The sequence below is a fragment of the Triturus cristatus genome, chromosome 4_1 (genome assembly GCF_964204655.1).
Source record: "Triturus cristatus chromosome 4_1, aTriCri1.1, whole genome shotgun sequence".
Taxonomy (NCBI): Eukaryota; Metazoa; Chordata; class Amphibia; order Caudata; family Salamandridae; genus Triturus; species Triturus cristatus.
In genome coordinates, this window is record NC_140585.1 from 1,196,141,814 (window position 1) to 1,196,161,411 (window position 19,598).

Here is a 19,598-nt window from a genome sequence, read left to right on the forward strand (position 1 = left end):
CGCAGGTGACACTAGCTCACCCTTGATGCTGTGTAGGGATAGTATATGCACACATTGCTTGCAGGGGGCTTCTTAAGTATTATATTACTGACGTTCTCATCGGGCTCATAACTCGCCCATAATTAATAGAGAGCTGACTCACGCATTGAATTTAGCTCGCATACTGTTTTCAATAAAGCTTTGTGCTGTTTGTTTCAACAACACATCTCCATTAAACTACACTTCCCATGAGCCTTCGAGCACTTTGCCACGCTCATCCAGGCTATTTTCAGGATATTTCCTGTTTGACTAACTTGGAACTGCAACAGTTGAGATTCATCCAATATCGCAGGTTCTATACAATTTTTATGCTGCTATGGTGACGCACGCGATACGGATTAGTCCATTACTTTGCCGAAACTACACACCCCAGAATTCCCCCCTGGCGGCAACACGGGCAGTCAAAATAGATGTAATTTCCTGTGTGATGCTCACCATAATGGCGTCTCATACACGGACTGAGAGTTCTCCGAGGGCTCTGTGAGGACTGCTTAAAAGGTAAACGACACGTAGACTTGCAGTCTAGCGAATAGATAGAACTTGCTATCTGTGAAATAGTTTAACTAACGGAAAGCTTGCGTTTATGTCTTCCATCCTCTTTAGAATATACAGTCCAAGATTTATAAAGAGGGATTCTTTTCCACAAAAAGTATGCCGACAACTAAACCGTGAACACAGTCCACTTACACCGGGACGCCAGATGACAGAAGCAGCTTTTGAGACACCACATTAGCCTGACAAGTAAGATTCCCATTTAACGTGACAACTGCACTTCAAAGTCTGAGGGCAACAGCCGTTAGTTTTACTGACTCCCCCCCTTCTTCTTCTTCTCTTTTTTTCCCCCCTTGGCTGTAGGGATTCTGACGGATTTATGTTCCATATTGAAAGCCTTTACTGTGCACATTCAGCTGTAGGTAAGATGTCAGAATAAGGTGTGCGGTCCGGTTTTTCGATTGGGTCAGGGTCATTTGTCAGTGTTGTGTCTGTTTTGTTTCAGATAGTGTTGGTCCTGATGAGAATCCCCATATGCGAAGGGATTCGAAACGCGTAGACCTATCTTCGCTTTCGGCCAATCATCTGCTAAACAACTAAATGCAATATATTATAATTGTTCTAAATGATATTTGCTGATGGCCTGATGTATTTTGTACATTCAATTGTTAGTCGTTCTTTCAAACAGTGTTGAGTTAGTGTGCCTGAGAAGTGTGTTTGTTTTTGTCTGAGTGATTGGAGTATGCTAGTGGTGGTGTCGTTCATATATGTCTATGTAATGTAAATATCAATGATGTATTGTTTTATTATTTGTGAAATGCTTTAATTGTTATAGTGAAACCGTGCTAATCAATAAGCCAATTTATTGCATGAAAATAATTTTGATTAAATTCAACGAAAAAGTAGTTGAGAGTGAACCTGTTTTATTCAGTTCATGGTTAAAACTCTTTTCAAAGTGAAGTGCAGCACTGGCACTATTTCTGTTTTGTTGATTATATATGGCTTGGCCTTGCTGCCATTGAGTCAAAACCCAAGTTTGTTCTTCTGGGTGTAGGGATAGCAGCATTTGCAAACCTCAGGGGTTCGTATTGCGAGACTCCTCTTCTCCACCTGTCAGTTACATGTCCACACTGCTTCTAGTGCAAGATAGAGGCATTCATATTGGGCAGTGACTCTCACTATTTTTGAGAGAGAAACAGGAAGGAGCCTTGAACTTTCAAGGATCAATCTCACATACCAATGTGTCTCCAGGGCTTTGAATTCTTGCTCAGGGGTGGATGGTCACAGGTAATGGGAAAAATAGCCTGCCACATGTTGACCCTGGGTTAGTATGCCAGGGTGTAGTGAATACTCCTGTAGCTGCAGGGCCCACTTCTCAAAACTCGCAGGGGGTTTCAAGGCAGACCCTGTGAACAGTAGGATGAGAGGTTTATAGCCAGTGTTCGCTGAGAAGTGATTCCCATACACATAGAGATGAAAATGCCAACTCCACCAGTGGACCACTATGGCCACCCTCTCACTTTTGGGAGTAGCGTTGCTCAGCTGGAGAGAGGGTGTGGCTAGTATAGGCTACGCGGGCCCATTCCCTGCGCTCTTGGTTCTGTGATGGCACTACCTCTAACCCCGTATTGCCGGCCTTCACCGAGATTTTGGCCTCACCAGGGTGGTGATGGATGACAATGCTTCTTTCATCTTCACAAAAGCTTCTTTTGCACTGTTTCCCACAACCTGAGATGCAACAACTTTGTCAGGTCACACAAAGGGGATGTGAGGGACATCAGGTTGTGAATAACTTGACCACATTAACTTAATATTCTCAGCAAACTCTGCAGCTTGGTAATAGAGGAGGGGGCACGGGCAGCTTTGATGTCATTTACTTTATCTGGGTCTGGGGTGACACCACCGGAGAAGATCCGGTATCCCCCAAAAATCTTTGGAGGCCAAAACTGAGGGATAAGGCATAAAGCAGGATGCAATAGCTTACATTTAGAAAACCCCGTAACCCGAATTGGAACTCGCAGACTGCATTCTGGAAAAGTTCTGCAGCAATGGATATGCCAAAGTTCAGCAGTTATATCGGCGCAGCCCTAGGTGGGTGCAGAAGGCGGTGATATAGCTGGATTCGAGGGCCATCATGATCTGGTGATACCCTATTCGCAGGTCATCTTTGACAACCAGAAGGCTCCACTCAGCTCTCCCACAATGTCGTCAACAGTTAGTGTGATATGTCACTCCCTCTCGATAACTCCTTGTTGGAAGTGCATAGGCCACCCACAGCCTCACTTTAGCTCATTGTTTAGGTTTTCTCTTCACCACTATGGGTGACACACAAAGGTTGGGTCCTTCCACAGTCTTTATAAGTTTACTACTCTTTTTAATTTCCACCCTATCTTCAGTCATAGGTGGAATGCAACCCACCTAAGTCTCAGGGCCATGGGTTGGGTAGTGGGGTCAATGTGCAGCTATACTTGCTTGCCCTTCAAGCACCCGATTCCTTGGTACAGGTTTTGATAATGACTCCGCAGCTCTTCCAGATTGTTGATGTGAATCTGGACCATGAACTGGACCAGTATGAGTTAATGGGTTGACCGACAGCTCAGTAGCATTCCCTAGCCTCCCTGTATCATGCAGACCTTTGCAGAATCAGTCTGTCTTCATACTTGATGTGTCATACCAGCCAGAGGTAGCAGCCCGGAGTGTCCAGATGCACAGACTCGTACTCTTGTAGGTCTTAGCACTGGCCGTTTCTCCAGAATGTCAAACAGATGTTTCGCCATCACTTTGACTGACAGCCCTGTGTCATTGATGATCAAAACAGGCTGTTTTTCTATGAGCACCTGGCACCTCAGGGCTGTCCAGGATGTTGGATGGCTCTACCCTAGTGTGTGAAGTACATGGATGGTTTCCTCCAGCTTGTCTCATCAATGGCTTTTGCCTCCCATTCCAGTTCCGCAGGGGTTAATGCCCTCATGGCTTAATTTTCTGGGTCTTGGGCATGCCAGGATGACAGCATGCCCAAGTTGTTGAACTGGGCAATCTCCGGGTGGAGAAATGTTTCCCTGTATCATACGGATAATCGTCGGGGCTTGCTGGTGTCTTCCACCTTTTTCTTTGACACTATCCCTTTTGTGACTTGGTTCACTTTGTTTGGGTTGACTCAGTACCTCTTCCACATGAGATGCCCTGGCTTTTGACAGTTCTTTAGATCGTCTGAAGTTAACGATATCTTGCAGAGATTTTCAAGATTTCTGCAGAATTTGCTCTCTTAGGTTTGCTGATGTACAGACTTGGATGATCAGCGCTTTGATCTCCTCAACCTCATCTCTAAAGGTGCGGGTGCTAGACAGTTCTTTAAGTTAAGCAATCCGTGGATTCCTCAGGTCCTTGTCTAGCTTGCCACAGAAGAAACCATTCAAAGTCCAGATTTGCCATGAGCCCAAAGTGTGCGTCTACAATGGTGGAGTATGTGTGTGGTAGGCCTAAATAACGTGTAGATATCTGCCCAGGAACACGTTCAAGGCTTGTGTAGACGGGGCACCCGCTGGGACAAAAGGTTCCAGGACAGGTATGTTAGCCATCACCTTACCCTGTGACCAGGCTACAGTCTCTGTGGAACTTCTGAAGAACAGTGCCTGTTAAAGTGCTATCAGTTGGTGACATATGCCATCCTTTACCTTCTGCATTGTGGCTGTGAGGTAGAGTCTCTGTGGTGAGTACCTTGACCCACAGTCTGGCGGGGACGGGCTTGAGTGCCTCGAACTCCCCTTGGTCGTGGTTCTTCACTTTACATTGAGCCTGATCTCTATATGATGATTTTTATAGCAGTGTGACAGCAGTGGAGCTTGTGCATGGTAGAAAAGCTGTGAGGCAGGCTTGGCGTCTATTTCTTCTGATGCTCAAGGCACTAGAGTTGCAGCATCCTCTTCTGGCTGCCAAAACCAGTGGCAAGCCCCTCTGCTGGAGAACAAATTCCCTTTGCTGACCCCAGGCAGGCAGCGCACCACTCTCTGTGGGAGAGCAAACACCCCCTGGTAGCTGTAGTGTCTAGAGATTATATGAACTAGGACTCTTGCTTTTCTGGGCGGAGTCCAAACAGGAGTTATGTAATTTGCTGGGAGATGTTAAGTGGTGGTTATAAAAGTTATGCATGCAGTGTGTGGTTGTATGTTGTAGAATAAAGACGTATATTGCAGAGCTCAATGTGCGGCGTATTTCATTTGCATGCTCCCTCACTGGGCAGGACACTACAAAAGCCACAGGTGGGCAGGGCTCTGCTTTCTTCCTGCTGGAAGTTTGCTCTCGGTGTAGGCGGCTACTGACATTTCCTCTGCCTTGCCCGGAATGCTGTGCTCATCTCATGGGCCCCATAGGTGCAGGCTATGCCACGGCACTCACAGCAGCACTCCAGTCGCACCGCTCCAACCGCGTGGGTGGTTACTTGCTGGGCTGCCGTACTTCAGACCGGCTTAGCTCGGTAGCATCGTCAGGCATGGGGCAACTGCTTGGTTCTTGGGCATGCTGCTTCGCTGTCTGGCAGTGAGGTTAGTCACCTCACATCCTCCAACATATTATCTATAGGTCTGGGGCCGGCACCACAATAAATACGGCAGGCTCCAGGTGTGTTTATATGCATATATTCTTTATTAATTGCCACATTGTGGTGTCCTGACCCTTCTTGTAACTCACATTCTCTATGTTCTGGAATGTGGGGAGGATTGCCAGACAGTGGGTTTGGAACTGCCTGTGTGGCAGTTGAGCTGGTCATTTGACTGGATGGGGTCTCTGTAACTTCGTGTCTGAATAAAGCATCTCTAACTCAACAATTGCATCTCCTGCTGTGCTTACTGAGGGGACCTACCTTCGCATTTTGGCGACGACCTACCTACACAGATGAAACTATATCTACTACGCAGCTGACACGATTTTTACACTAGAGACCCCAACAGTTACTACTTTTACAGCTTTCTACTTCCTCGAAAACATCGGAAAACAGATGACAAACCAAGCGAGGCCCTGTGAGTTTAAATTTAATTTTACAAACCCTCTTTCTTCTTTGAGATGATCACCCACCTGTCATCTTACTGGAACTTCAAGCAACTCCACAAGTAAGGAGAAACGGTGGTTGGTTTGGGACTGCTCTACGCCCATCTTCATTTTGCTTTGGCCCCATTACCACCCAAATTTAAGGGGTCCCTGGGTAGGAGAGGAGTCACGAGAAAAGTCACGAGAAAGTCGCGCGCAGAAGAGTCTCGCGCGGCGCTTTGAAATTCTCGTGCCTCCCCGCCCACTGAGGTGATTGTTCGATTCCCCAGCACATGGAGAAGCATTTTGTGACTCGCCTGCTAGTCTGCCTGACGCCGCGCCTATGCAATGTACTCACGTTGCTTATGGCGATTCTGAAGAGGTCTCCGGCGTGGAAAGCTGTTTCCTAGCAAAGTGAGTTTGCTTTTACCAACTGCGTGTACAGCTGCCTTCACATCTTCCCTGGACACAGCTGATATATTTTTCACATGCGTACAGCTATAGTGCCAATATCGGCAACAGTTATCACAAAGAACATAAGTACATAAGTACATAAATAATAAAACACACGACACTGTAATGTAAGTGGCGAAATATTGCTGCAGGTTTATTAGCATAACCAATATGCAAACAAGGTGGGTTATCTTACGGGCGATCCCAGGGCAGGCCAGCCCTATGCCGCCTGCCCGTCTGATAAGCCTAGAGTCACCATGGCAACGCCAACTGGTGTATACCAAATATTGGGAGGGTCCACCCCTCCCATCCGTGGACCACCAGTCCACTTGCTTCACACGCCCCCCCGTGATGGGTGGGCGGAGCATACATGGCAGCCCCCGGTTGCTCAGACCCACAACCGCCTTTCGGTTAACGGGGCGCCGTCGTTCTTCCAGGGGACACGCTAAAACATCCCTGGGTATCCTGGCTTAGCACCCCGCGGTGCTGCTGCATGATGTACCCCTTGGTATGTGCAGACCCTGGATCGCCCTGTAACTCCTCCTGCAACACAAAGTAAAATTGTTAGAAAAAACCTGCCCCCCCCCTGTGTCCCTCCGGACGCCGGGTAAGCGGAGGGGCGGGCAAGGCGAACGAGCGGACAAGAGGACGAGGAGGTGGCGGAGACAGTATATGTACCCCGGTCTCCTACCCGCCCTCGCCGGAAACAGCTATCTGTTGGGGTCTCCCCCGGACTAGCCCAGGGACTCGACCTCCCACCCCTGTGCCTTCCTGTGGCACTAAGGCGGCCGCCCTCCAAGGGGCGGGCCGCTGCGCAACCCCCCCCCCCACGGGCAGCCTTACATAGTGCCAATATCGGCAACAGTTATCACAAAGCACATAAGTACATAAGTACATAAATAATAAAACACACGACACTGTAATGTAAGTGGCGAAATATTGCTGCAGGTTTATTAGCATAACCAATATGCAAACAAGGTGGGTTATCTTACGGGTGATCCCAGGGCAGGCCAGCCCTATGCCGCCTGCCCTTCTGATAAGCCTAGAGTCACCATGGCAACGCCAACTGGTGTATACCAAATATTGGGAGGGTCCACCCCTCCCATCCGTGGACCACCAGTCCACTTGCTTCACACGCCCCCCCCCGTGATGGGTGGGCGGAGCATACATGGCAGCCCCCGGTTGCTCAGACCCACAACCGCCTTTCGGTTAACGGGGCGCCGTCGTTCTTCCAGGGGACACGCTAAAACATCCCTGGGTATCCTGGCTTAGCACCCCGCAGTGCTGCTGCATGATGTACCCCTTGGTATGTGCAGACCCTGGATCGCCCTGTAACTCCTCCACAGCCTTGGGAGTGGCCACCGTCACTACCAGGGCCCCCCCCCCCAAAGTCCCCTATTATTTGCAACCCGCAGCTGCCAGTGCTTCCCCTAGATCCAGTAAAAATAAATCCATGCCTAGATCCGAGAGGTGAACCCCATCGCCCTTCAGGCATCCCGTTGATTTGGCGTGCAGAAGGCCATGCCTGATGAAGCCAAAGCCTCTTTGCTCAGTGAACTTGCGCATGGCGCTGTTAACTTTTCTTCTAGACACCTCGATGGCGTCTCCTGAGCGAGCTCCATGCCAAATAGCGCGTGGTGTCATCTCAGACCACCACAGTTCACACGGCCCCAACAACACGCTCAACTTGCAGAAAGTATCCCTCATGTCTTGGAGCAAAGCTCTCCTTCCTAGTGATGTGAGGTCATTTCCCCCCAGGTGAACCACCAAGAGGTTGGGCGGGAGCCACCCTCCCCGGAGTCTCTGCTTCACTTTTCGTAACAGTTCGCACCAGCGCAAGCCTGGGAATCCCAACCACGTGATGTCTGTGGCGGCAAAGCCATTCCGCCACTCTCTTGCCTCCGCCCATTGTGCCAGTCTCGCAATAATTGAGTGACCAACTACCCACACCTTCATTCCTAATAAAGAGAAAATTGGTTTTGAGTATATGTTTATTATACGGGAAAAAACATCAGCACATCTACAGTCAAGGTATACGTCAATCAGGAGCAAGAGAAAGAGGGGGAGGCCTGACAAGATTCTACTTCCCGAAGAGGCAGTCCAACAAATTTAACCCACAGCCCCCGCGGCCACTCCTAGGGCCGAATGTATCGCTTGAAGCAATGCGATTCCCAGCGCCCCACCTTCATGATACCTTCTGAGGGCAGACCTGCCAAGAACGCTGTGGTGGCCGCCCCTATGCGGAACGAATGGCTGCTGAATTTTTTGTTCCTAACCTCATGGCCAGACAGCCTTAGGCAGGCCTTTAGGATGTGGTCCACTTGGAATCTAGTGACCGGGAGGCCATCCGGATGCACCAGCAGGTAACCCGCCCCCCGCGGGCGAAGCGGCAGGTAGGTTCTGACCCATGCTACCGGGCAATATCTCTCATCCCCCAGGCTGTGTAGCACAAATAACCTCCCTCGCCCTAGCTGGTCAGTTTTGGACTGTCTCATGACAATTTTCAGGCAACCCGGCTCCAGTTCTACGTCTTTTACGTTCAAGGCCACCCCCGAGGAGTCAGATTTAGAGCGAGCCACTAGTTCCCCGATCCTGAAGGCACCAAAGAAGGCTAGGGAAAAACAGGCCGAGAACAGTGTAGCTTCGTACCCTGAGTGAGTGACCCTGCCCATACCATCCAACATCCCTTGTAATAGTGAGAAACTGATGGGGGACCTGGGATCAGGGGAGCGCGGAAACATCTTGGCCCACCCTCGCAAGGCTGCTTTGATGACAAAAGCCTTGGTGGGATCGGACTGTCCCCTCAGTTTGGCGTGGTGGCTGATGGCAGCGAGGTGACCCGCTATCCAGGAATGCGTTTTGCCCTCCTCTCTGGCCCACAGAAGGAATTGTTGGACTCTAAGCTCCAGGGCCACCTGATCCTCCTCCCAGCCCCCTGTAATTGCACAGAAAAGAGTGACACAGCTCCCGTAGCGCTTCGCAGTTCTGGGGGCTAAGGACCGTTCTCCCAGTTCCCTCATCCGTGGTCCCACTTCAGCAGCCGCCACAAGTGTGGCGAGAAAGGAGTCCCCTCTTGACGTGCGCTCGGCCAGGCCTCCCGGAAGCGGTGCCACTGAAATCGAGACAAAGAGTCAGCGGCAACATTAGAAATCCCTTGAATGTGCCTGGCCCTGCACTCTACGTTGTTGAATAGGCAGGCCCTGACAAGCTCTCGCAGTAGGCACAGGACCAGGGGGCAGCTGGCAGACTGGGAGTTGATGGCCTGCACCACCGCTAGATTGTCTGACCAGAAAAGCACTCGTTTTGCGGACAGGACCCTGGGCCAGAGATGAAATGCTACCACAATTGGGAAGAGTTCAAGGACGGTGATCTTGGACGTGACCTTTTTCTTGTGCCAGACGTTAGGCCACCTCTCTGCACACCACTCCTTGTCCAAAATCACTCCGAACCCTTCCCGGCCAGACGCGTCAGAAAAGAGGGCAAGCTCCAGGTTACTAGCCCAGGGGTCGCGCCAGATGACAGCCCCATTGAAGTTGACTAGGAAGTCTGCCCACATCATGAGTTCTTCACGCATCCCCTTGTTCAACTTAACCATGTGATGCTTCCTACTCACAGAGGCCGTGGCTCTAGCTATCCTTCTCGCAAATGCCCTGCCCGCGGGGATGACTCTGGCAGCAAAGTTTAGCTTCCCCAGGAGGCTCTGAATGGCTGCCAAGGAAACCTTCTCCTTCCCTACCACTTGGCTAATCTGTTCTCTCAGGTCCCGCACCTTGTCAGCTGGCAGCCTGGCCTCCCCCGCCACTGTGTCCAACTCAATACCTAGGAAAGAGAGAACCTGAGCCGGACCCTCCGTTTTCTTGGGGGCTAAGGGAACGCCAAGGTGATGCATCAGAACCTGGAAATCAGCGAGGGCTGCCCTGCATTCCTGAGTGCCATCCCTCCCGATGAATAAGAAATCATCTAAATAATGGGAAACCCCAGACACGCCGTAGGAGTGCTGGATGGCCCATTGAAGGAAGGAGCTGAAGGCCTCGAAGAAGGCACAGGAAACCGCGCACCCCATGGGCATGCACTTATCAAAGTAGTACATGCCGTCCACCTTGAAACCCAGCAGGTGTTGGCTGCTCGGGTGCACTGGTGGTAAACGAAAGGCCGACTCAATGTCGGCCTTCGCTAACCATGCTCCTTTGCCAGCCCTCCTTACCAGGTCAAGCGCGACATCCAATGTACAATAAGACACAGAGCATGAGCCCTCCTGAAGGCCGTGGTTTACTGAGCCCCCTTCTGGGTAAGACAGGTGGTGGATCAGTCTGAAGGACCCTGGTTCTTTTTTAGGGACCAAGCCGAGGGGGGAGACTACAAAGTTATCTAACGGGGGCTCCCTGAAAGGACCCGCCACCCGTCCCAGCCTCAGTTCCTTCTGAACTTTTTCTTTTAAGACCTGTGGAAGGACCCTGGCAGATCTGAGGTTCTCCGCATCGCGACCGGACAGGGGACCTACATATGGTATGGTGAAGCCCACCGAGAAACCTTCTAGCAGGAGCGCACTGTGAGAAGTGAGGGGGTACAGTCTGAGTAGATCGAGCATGCGGACAAGGCTGACAGGGGAAGGACTCTTGCTGGCCTGGGGCGCAGGTGCACAGGCGACTGGAGAGGTGCCTGGATATAAATATTGCTGCAGGAAACAGCCCGGGTACTGGGAGCAGGCCAGGTATCGGACGACCCCTTTTCTGCGTCGCCCGCAGCTGCAGCCGCCCACCCTCGCCACCGAGTGAATTCGAACACGTTACATTAGGGCCTTAGTTCAACGGTGATAATCGAAACTGAGCCCCCAAATACACGAGAGCCCCAAGGCGGCGCTTTAGAAACCCCGGGAACACCAACTGTGGCCTGATGGGGGCCGACCCAGCGACGCACCTTCCCCCCCCCCCCGCGGTCACCCGGACGAGGCACCTACCCATGGCATTGCCCCCTTGCTGTCGCCTCGAGTTCGTACAAGCGGCGCCCTTCCCCACACCACGCTATACAAGTCCAGTGCCCCGCCACAACCTCGATCCCCGAGCACGGCGCCCCCCCCCGCCCGTGGTACGCCGACCACAGGGCCCCGTCTCCTGGTACTGGCCAGGGACAAGGCTGGGGCGAGAGGGAAGTAACCGGCAGACTCACCGAGAAAAGAAGAGCGACACGATGGACCACGACGAACTGCTGGCAAGGCGAACGAGCGGACAAGAGGACGAGGAGGGGGCGGAGACAGTATATGTACCCCTGTCTCCTCCCCGCCCTCGCCGGAAACAGCTATCTGTTGGGGTCTCCCCCGGACTAGCCCAGGGACTCGACCTCCCACCCCTGTGCCTTCCTGTGGCACTAAGGCGGCCGCCCTCCAAGAGGCGGGCCGCTGCGCAACCCCCCCCCCCCGGGCAGCCTTACAATCTACTAATCGCTGATGTGCCCAGCCTTTCACAAGTAATCTCGGTGGTTGTGCACAGTTTGAGTATAGTTCGCTGATGCGCATGTCTTATTCTTCTGTTTTCACAGTGTGTCTTCTGGAGTCTACTTCCACGCTGACACGCACAGCTCATCACTTTGTTACTAATTACACAACCTTTGTGTTGTTTACATAACTGATACGCACAGCAGTATTTGTGCATTCATAATATAAAGTTCACCTTGCAGTAGTGCGCAAAGCTTCAAAATTCATCACTAATGCGCACAGTCTTGCTTATTATTCCTATACTGTTTAACTGCGTGTCTTCAACTTTCTCGCTGACACGCCCAGCTCGTTATTATTACAACACGGCTCATTTCAAGCAAAAGATTTCATTTTTCGTTATATGTGCACAGCTAAAGTATTATTTGCTGATGTGCCCAGCTTGATTCATATTTTATCAAAGTGCTACATTTTGCTACTTTACTTTAACATATACTTTACTGATACACATCACCATGCAAAATGTTACTGCCCCTCCCTTCTTCTTAACCACCCCTAGTGATCCTCCACTTACATGGCTTAAATGGAAAACGGTATTCTCACATTATGCTTGTGTTTGTGGTACCTCGTTAAGTGCAGAGAGACGTACTTCCTTATTATTACATTGCTTGGGATCTGAAGGACAAAAAATCTTCCAACATCTCCCAGATCTGTCTAATGATGATGCTGCCTCTCTAAATCAATATGAAATATGCATAAAAAAACTAGATTTACACTATCTTCCTAAAGTAAGCACTGTCCTTGAGCGTTACCATTTTGGAAGAAGAATGCAAAGACATGATGAATCTGTTAAATAATATATAACTATTCTACGCAAATTAGCTTCCACCTGCAACTTTGGCTCAACTTTGGAGGAGCGCTTAAGTGATCAATTCATGTTAGGATGTACACTAGATAAAGCAAGGGATTCCTTGTGGGAAAAAGACTCCTTCTCTTCAAGAAGTTCTTACCATAGCCAAAACTCATGAACATTCCAAGGCTTGTATTGATGTAATACGTAATGACTCCTCAAATGACAAGAAGGAAAACACTGATGTTAAAGTGATTGTAGATAGGGCTGCGAAACCTAAAGCTTTTCCTACTCAAAAGGTACTCATCCCAAAAAGATTTCAAGAGAAGTGCTTTGTGTGTGGTAACCCTGGTCATTTGGCTAATTTTAAAGAATGTCCGGGGTGGAAAGCTGTTTGTAAAGCATGTGGGAAGCTCCAAATGCTGTCGGTCAAGCAAAGAACATTAAAAGGTCAGTGAAGTTGATTTTTGTGAGGAAGATCTGGAGGAAATTGAAATTCTCAAAGTTGCAGGAAATGCAAGCGATGGTTCGCAAGAACTTGTTTTGGTCAACAATGCTCCTATCAACATGCTCTTTGACTCGGGTGCCAAGATCACACTGGTTCCCAAGAACTTTTATGAATCCAATTTATTGTGCAAGGTTACTCCTTTCAAACCAGACATTAGACCCGAAGGATATGGTGGAGTAACTATACAGTTACTTGGTTATTTTTGGGGTACAATAGACTTCAAGGGAAGGGTTATCCTGGAAAGATCTATGTCTCGATGAAGAGTGATTCGCTTAGAAGTTGGTTTCATTAAAGAGACTTACATGTTTTTCTTGAACCCAATGAATGTCCCTCTGTTTGTTGAATTACCTCCAATCAGGGTGGTGAACGATTTTAATTGAGATTGGATCAAGAAATTTCCTTTTTTTTGCTAGTCATCTGGGGTGTCTTAAAAACTATATGCATTGCATAAGAATCAAGTCCAATGTTATTCCTAAGATTTCCAAAGTCAGGTATGTGCCGCTTGTGGTAAGGGAGAGCATGAAAGCTGAGTTGGATAAACTGTTAGCCAAGGGGATTATTCAAGAATTTGAGGCAACAGAGTATGTCTCTCCAGTTGTGATGGCTCGCAAGGCCAATGGAGAGGCCCGGCTCTGTGTGGACTGGAAAGAACTTAATAGAGCTGTCATTGTTGACCACTATCCTTTGCCCAACATAATTGAGATGACGTGTTCCCTTGAAGGGGCAAAGCATTTCGCTTCACTAGATCTTACCTCTGCTTACCACCAGGTCAAGCTTCACCCCGCTTCCCAAGACCTGACGGCTTTTGTGACACCTTTTGGCACATTTAGGTTTCTAAGAATGCCCTGTGGTCTAATTTCTGCCGCGTCGGTGTTCAGAGGGCAATGGAAGGCATTCTTAGAGGCCTCCATGGTGTTAAGGTGTACCAGGATGACGTGCTCATCTTTGGGGTGGATCTAGAACAACATGACGCAAGACTTAAGTCTCTTTTGAAAAAGTTTCATGATGCAGGTCTCACCCTTAGAGTGGACAAGTGAAAATTTAATGTCAAAGAGATAGAGTACCTTGGCCATTCTCTGTCGGCTGCAGGTATCAAGCCTAAAGCATCCTTGGTAAGCTCCATCAACAATCTACGAGCTCCGTCAAATAAGGAGGAGCTAGTTAAATTCCTTGGGATGGCAGAGTTCTATCACAAATTTGTTCCGAACTTTGCTAAGAAAACTTTATGTCTAAGATCGCTGCTAAAGAAGGGGAGTGAATTTGCTTGGTCTAAGACCTGTGAGGAGTTTCTTTGCATCAAAAAACACCTTAATGATGCACCTTGCCTAGGTAGTTTTTACCCCACAAAAATCTCTTACCTTATGACTGATGCAAGTGCAACTGCTTTGGGTGCTGTTCTGTTGCAGAAGGTTGACGGAGAGGAGAAAACCATTTTGTTTATTTCCAGGCCGTTGAGGATTGCAAAATGTAATCATTCAGTAGTAGAGAAGGAGGCCCTTGGTGTTCTGGGCAGTGCGCAAGCTAAGGAAGTTTGCGTGGGGGAAGAAATTTAAGATATTTGCTGACCACAAACCTCTTAAGAATGTTTTCTCAAAGAAGGGAATAGACTTTGTTTCCCATCACATAAGGAAATGGGTGGTGGCCTTACAAGAATTTGATTTAGATATTCCATATTTGCCGGATTCCAACAACGTCTTGGCAGACTGTCCTTCAAGTCTCTGCTGTGAAGATGGTGATTTGATAGATGATGTTGAGTGGTTTGGTGGTGAAGAGCTTGAAGAAGAAGTCAATGTCTGCCTGATCAGTGAAGGTCTGATTTCTGACAGTGTATGGATAGAAAATGTGGTGTGTGATGTTGTCTTACAGAAAGTCATTTCCTTTGTCACTGGTGGTTGGTGTGAGAAGAAGGACTGTGAGGAGGAGCTCAAGGGGTCTTGGAATGTTAGGGAAGATCTTGCTGTGGGTTATGGTCTCCTCATGCGTGGTAGCAAACTCATTCTACCACTTACCATGAGAGACAAGTTGATTGAAAGTGCTCATGCGTCACACATGGGGATCGCAAAAACAAAGAAAAGGATCAGGGAGGCATACTGGTGGCCAGCTATGGATGTGTATGTGGAGAGAGTGGTGCGTGAATGCACACAGTGTGCTTGTGTTGACAGGGTTCTGAAATGCAGAACACAGCCTATGGTCATTAGAGAACAAGCCTCTGGTCCGTGAATGGATATTTCTATTGACATTTTGGGTCTTGTACGATTAAAACTCAGGACCGCTATGTCATTGCATACATTGATATGTTCACTCGTGGCCTGACATCAAAATTGTTAATTCAGTTGAGTCTTGTGTGGTGATTGAGTTCCTGGAAGAACTCTTTGAACGTGAAGGTTTTCCACTAAAGTTTTTATTGGACAAGACAGTCCAATTCACGTCAAGGGTAATGGAAGAGTTTCTAAGGTCTAGGGGAATTAGGCACAAGAGGGCCACTCTTTTTCACCCAGAATGTAATGGCGTTGTGGAGAGATTTATTAAAGTTCTCAAGGAGACCATGCAGCAAGCCGTTGCTTGTGGTGAAAGTTGGGAGTTGGCTGTAAAAAAAAAAGTTGCAAGAGTAAAGGTTCACTTCCCATTCCTCCACTGGAGTAGCTCCCTCTCGTTTGCTCCAAGGAAGGGTTCCCAACATAGAAGTTGCCCCGTTGTGGGTTACCTCAAAGAGGTTGCTGGTGGACGGTGAAGTAGGAAGAACAGATGGCTAGAAGGAAAGAGAAAGAGAGTCGATGAATGGAAGGAAGGTTTGGTATGATGAAAGAAAGGGTGTGAAGAATACTGTTGTCAATGTTGGTGACTGGGTTAATATTAAGTCTCCCAGGAAAGGTTATTAAAGTCTTCAAAAATGCAATAAAGACCAGTGACCATAGACTATGGAATTTGGGTAGCGTGGTGAAGTGTCCGGCTGGATCTGCACATGCTTCTGCCTCTACTGCGCATGCTACGGCTCGAAGTCCAGTTCCAGAGGAGGCCATTGTGAATGAAAGAGGTGGAAGGCCTTGTCGTTTGAGGCGCATTCCTTGCTACTTGCAAGATTATGTTTCTTAGGACCCCTACTACATACAACATGTTTTGTTATGTGCATTATCTGTACTGTTTCGTTTAGTTCTTTGGATTATTTTTAGTTATGTTTATTTCTTTCCTTTATCCTTACTTTCTTGTAGTTTTGTTTGGGAAAATTCTACAAAGTTGGTAACTTTATTTTGGATGGTATGGAGGGAGGAAGTGTGGTGTCCTGAACCTTCTTGTAACTCACATTCTCCATGAGCTGGAATGTGGGGAAGGTTGCCAGGCCGTGGGTTTGGAACTGCTTGTGTGGCAGTTGAGCTGGTCCTTTGACTGGATGGGGTCTCTGTAACTTTGTGTCTGAATAAAGCATCTCTACCTTTTCAATTGCGTCTCCTGCTGTGCTTACTGAGGGGATCTACCTTCACACACATGCACCTCCCCTATTACTTATAGAAGGTGCATGCATTACAGGCCAAACCGACACCACTTCTAGGTGTGGGGGTGCCACACATATTATTGTGCTACTAATAATCCTAGTCCTACTCAATAGCTTCCAGAAAGTGTTAGAGTTGGCAGACTATTGCCCTCACAAACATCTTGGAGGGCAAGTGGAAGCTGGCAACGGAAGTACTTTCCTTGTATGGTAGAGTGGAGTTACACTTTTGTTTATAGAAAAGAGAACGTAGACTGCTTTTAAAGATAGGGGCCTGAGGTGGTTAAACATCTTCTAATTGTGAGAAAACTCTGATGTATTTCTGTTTAGGAGTCAGCAGCTGTGTTGAATGAAACATTAAAACACTGTAGTGCCCTGCTGGACACGTTCTAGTGTTCTGCCTGTTTGCACCCCACACCATACACCCACCCCTCACAGGCGTCACCGGTCAGGTGACCCTGCGAATAAAAGGGGCCGGGCGCATGTGCCGTGGGCCAGTTACCAGTACCTAAATGACGGTGTCCGTGTGCATTATTTCTTATGCATGTGGGCCTAACGACCAGCACTTTACACACACACAACACCTGGAGCCCAAAAGGCCTTTAAAAGAGTATGTTAATAGGCACACTGGTATCAAAAAATTCTATAAATGAATGTAGCTATTTTTGTGCATACTCTAAGTTGTAAAGAGCAAGAATAAACACCATTTAGTACAAAACGTTGTATGTGACGCTAGATTTATTAACAGAGAAAGAACACCTTTGCCATTAACGACTCTCCATTTTGTCTCCAGTTCATGTTGATAGTAGAGTGATGGTATTTTCACCATTTGAGGGCGCTGTGCTTTACATTGACACGTTTCATAGATCTGCTATTGTAGGGCCTTGGCTGCTTGCGGCGCATCCCATATCAGAGCAGTGGGAGTAACCACCTCACTGATAGATAGTCTAGCTGTAGGACCAGCATGACTCACAAGCCAGTACTGTGACATGATCAAAGCGTACCAAGAAAGGAGTGATGCTGTCCCCTATGCTGTAAAACCTTGACGATAAAAAACCTAGATATAACCATCTTCATTGCTCTAATCATATACCTACTTGGAGAGACTCTAAACGGTGATGAGTGCTGCTGGGGGAGTTTCAGACCTCGTCTGGTTTTATTTCTTTAGTCTTGTCATTATAAAGTAGTTACATTAGTACTTTTTCTGTCTCGGACACAAGTCCATCATTGTGTGCATCTGTTTTTTCTGTTGACACTATTTTTTTTCTTTTTTTTAATTAAACATTTTTATTAAGGTTAACAATGATTCACAGTCCGATACAATTAATTAGGCCATATTATAAGACAGTACACTCGTTTACCAATTCCTTTGCCACGAAGAGTTCTCCGCTTATACAAATAGTCTTGCTATTTGACTCAGTTCCTTAAACTGTAAATGCGTTGTGTGTTGACCACCAATGCTCTTCCTACTCTTTTTATTCGCTCAGGTCCGGATCTGAGTCCTCTGGTGGGGGGGCACATAAATTCCCACAAAAATCGTTCCATCTGCCCCATACCCTCTTCCATTTTTGAGGACAGCCTCTATTAATAAAGACTGCTTTTTCTGCCACGATGGCACAGTCTAGGTCAGAGCACCATTGTTTGTGAGAGGGGGCCGCCAGAGCCCCCCACTGCCGAGCAATATTTAGTTTGGCATATGCCATACCCATGGTCGTCCAATTTTGCTCTATGTGGTTCAAGTCTGTTGGATCCCACACATTGAGTAGGCATTTCCTCGGTTCGAGGGAGATCACATGACCACTAACCCTGGTGAGTGTGTCGAGTATGGCCTTCCAATAGGTACCAATGTGGGGACAGTCCCATAGTGTATGGTAAAAGGTACATTCAGCCCCACAGCCTCTAAGGCAAAGCGGGGACTCTTCCCTTCCTATCTTATAGAGTGTGGTCCTGGTGTAGTAAGTTCTGTGCAGTATTTTAAGTTGCACCAATTTTAGCCGTGAAGGGATTGCTACCTCTCGCGGGGACGCGAGGGCTTCCTGCCAGTCTTGTACGTCCAGTTCGCCTATCTCGGCTTGCCATTTCTCCCTAAGAGTCTGGTTAGGGTCTGTTTGGTTATTAATCAATTTACGATATGTTAGGTAGGTCGCTTTTTTAGTGAGGTGGTCTGTCAGTAGTCGGTCCTCCAGCGGCGAGGCGTCGAGGAGGTCTGTTCCCGGGGGTACAGTTTCTGTGAGTGCGTGCTTTATTTGTATGTATTTAAAGTACTCAGTCCCGGCCATTTAATATGTTTTTTGTAGCTGGGCAAACGTCACCACTTCCCCTTTTTTCCATAGGTCCCCGACCATGGAGATGCCTATTTGGTCCCACCGGGAAAATCCTTTGCTGGTGCGTAGTGTACCCAACCTGGGAGAGTCCCAGAGTGGTGTATGTTTTGTCATCACTCCCTCCCAACCTAACGCCCGCTGTGCCACTGACCAGACATAAACCGTGTGTGCTGTAGGACCCCACAGTCCCTTCCTCCGCTTGCTGTCATATAGGGCTCCCATAATCCCATCTGTACCCAGAGTGTGCCTATCCATACGTAAAGCAGGTTTATCTTGTGGGGCGTGGAGCCATTGGTTAATCACAATGAGTTGGGAGGCCCAATAGTAGAACTTGATGTTGGGGAGGGCTATACCCAGTCATACCAACTCCGCATAAGTTTACGCTGCGCTATCCGAGGGGTCCTCCCTCCCATAGGAGGTATCCCACTTCTGCTTCGATTGCTTCGAAGTAGGAGTCCGGAACAGGTGATGGGGTGTTCTGTAGCACGTATAAGAATCTGGGCAGAGCCATCATTTTGAACAGGGCTGCTCTCCCGAGTAATGTCAGTGGGAGGGAGTGCCACCATCGCACATCACTGCGGAGTCTCTGCAGTGGGGGCAGGAGATTATGGTCGTAAAACCGTGTGGGTTGTGGTGTGATGTATATACCAAGATATTTAAATCCCTCCGTTGCCAGAGATATTTCAATGCCTGGGGGGAGACGAGGGGGGGACCCTTAAGCATACACAGTACTGACTTTTCCAGTTAATCGTATAGCCCGAAACTCTGCCGTACGATGCGCATATGTCTAGCAGGCAGATAATGGACTTTCGGGGGTTTGCCATGTAAAGCAGGATGTCATCCGCATAGAGGGATATTCTATCTTCCCACCCCTCAGTCCAGCGCAGTCCCCGTATTGCCGGGTCCCACCTAATCCACGCTGTCAGTGGTTCCAGTACCAGGGCAAACAACAACGGAGACAGGGGGCACCCTAGTTTGGTGCCATGCCCCAAGGG

At 48.4% G+C, this 19,598-nt stretch overlaps 1 long non-coding RNA gene across 1 annotated transcript in view; it reads left to right on the forward strand.

Annotated features, from left to right (window-relative positions):
• The first annotated feature begins 497 nt into the window (after positions 1-497).
• LOC146856368 (uncharacterized) overlaps positions 498-19,598 on the forward strand; it is a 131,820-nt gene continuing 112,719 nt past the window's right edge. The window contains exons 1-3 of the long non-coding RNA XR_014981472.1: positions 498-537; positions 643-780; positions 895-953. This is a non-coding gene — a long non-coding RNA (uncharacterized LOC146856368). The remainder of the gene's footprint in view (positions 538-642; positions 781-894; positions 954-19,598) is intronic.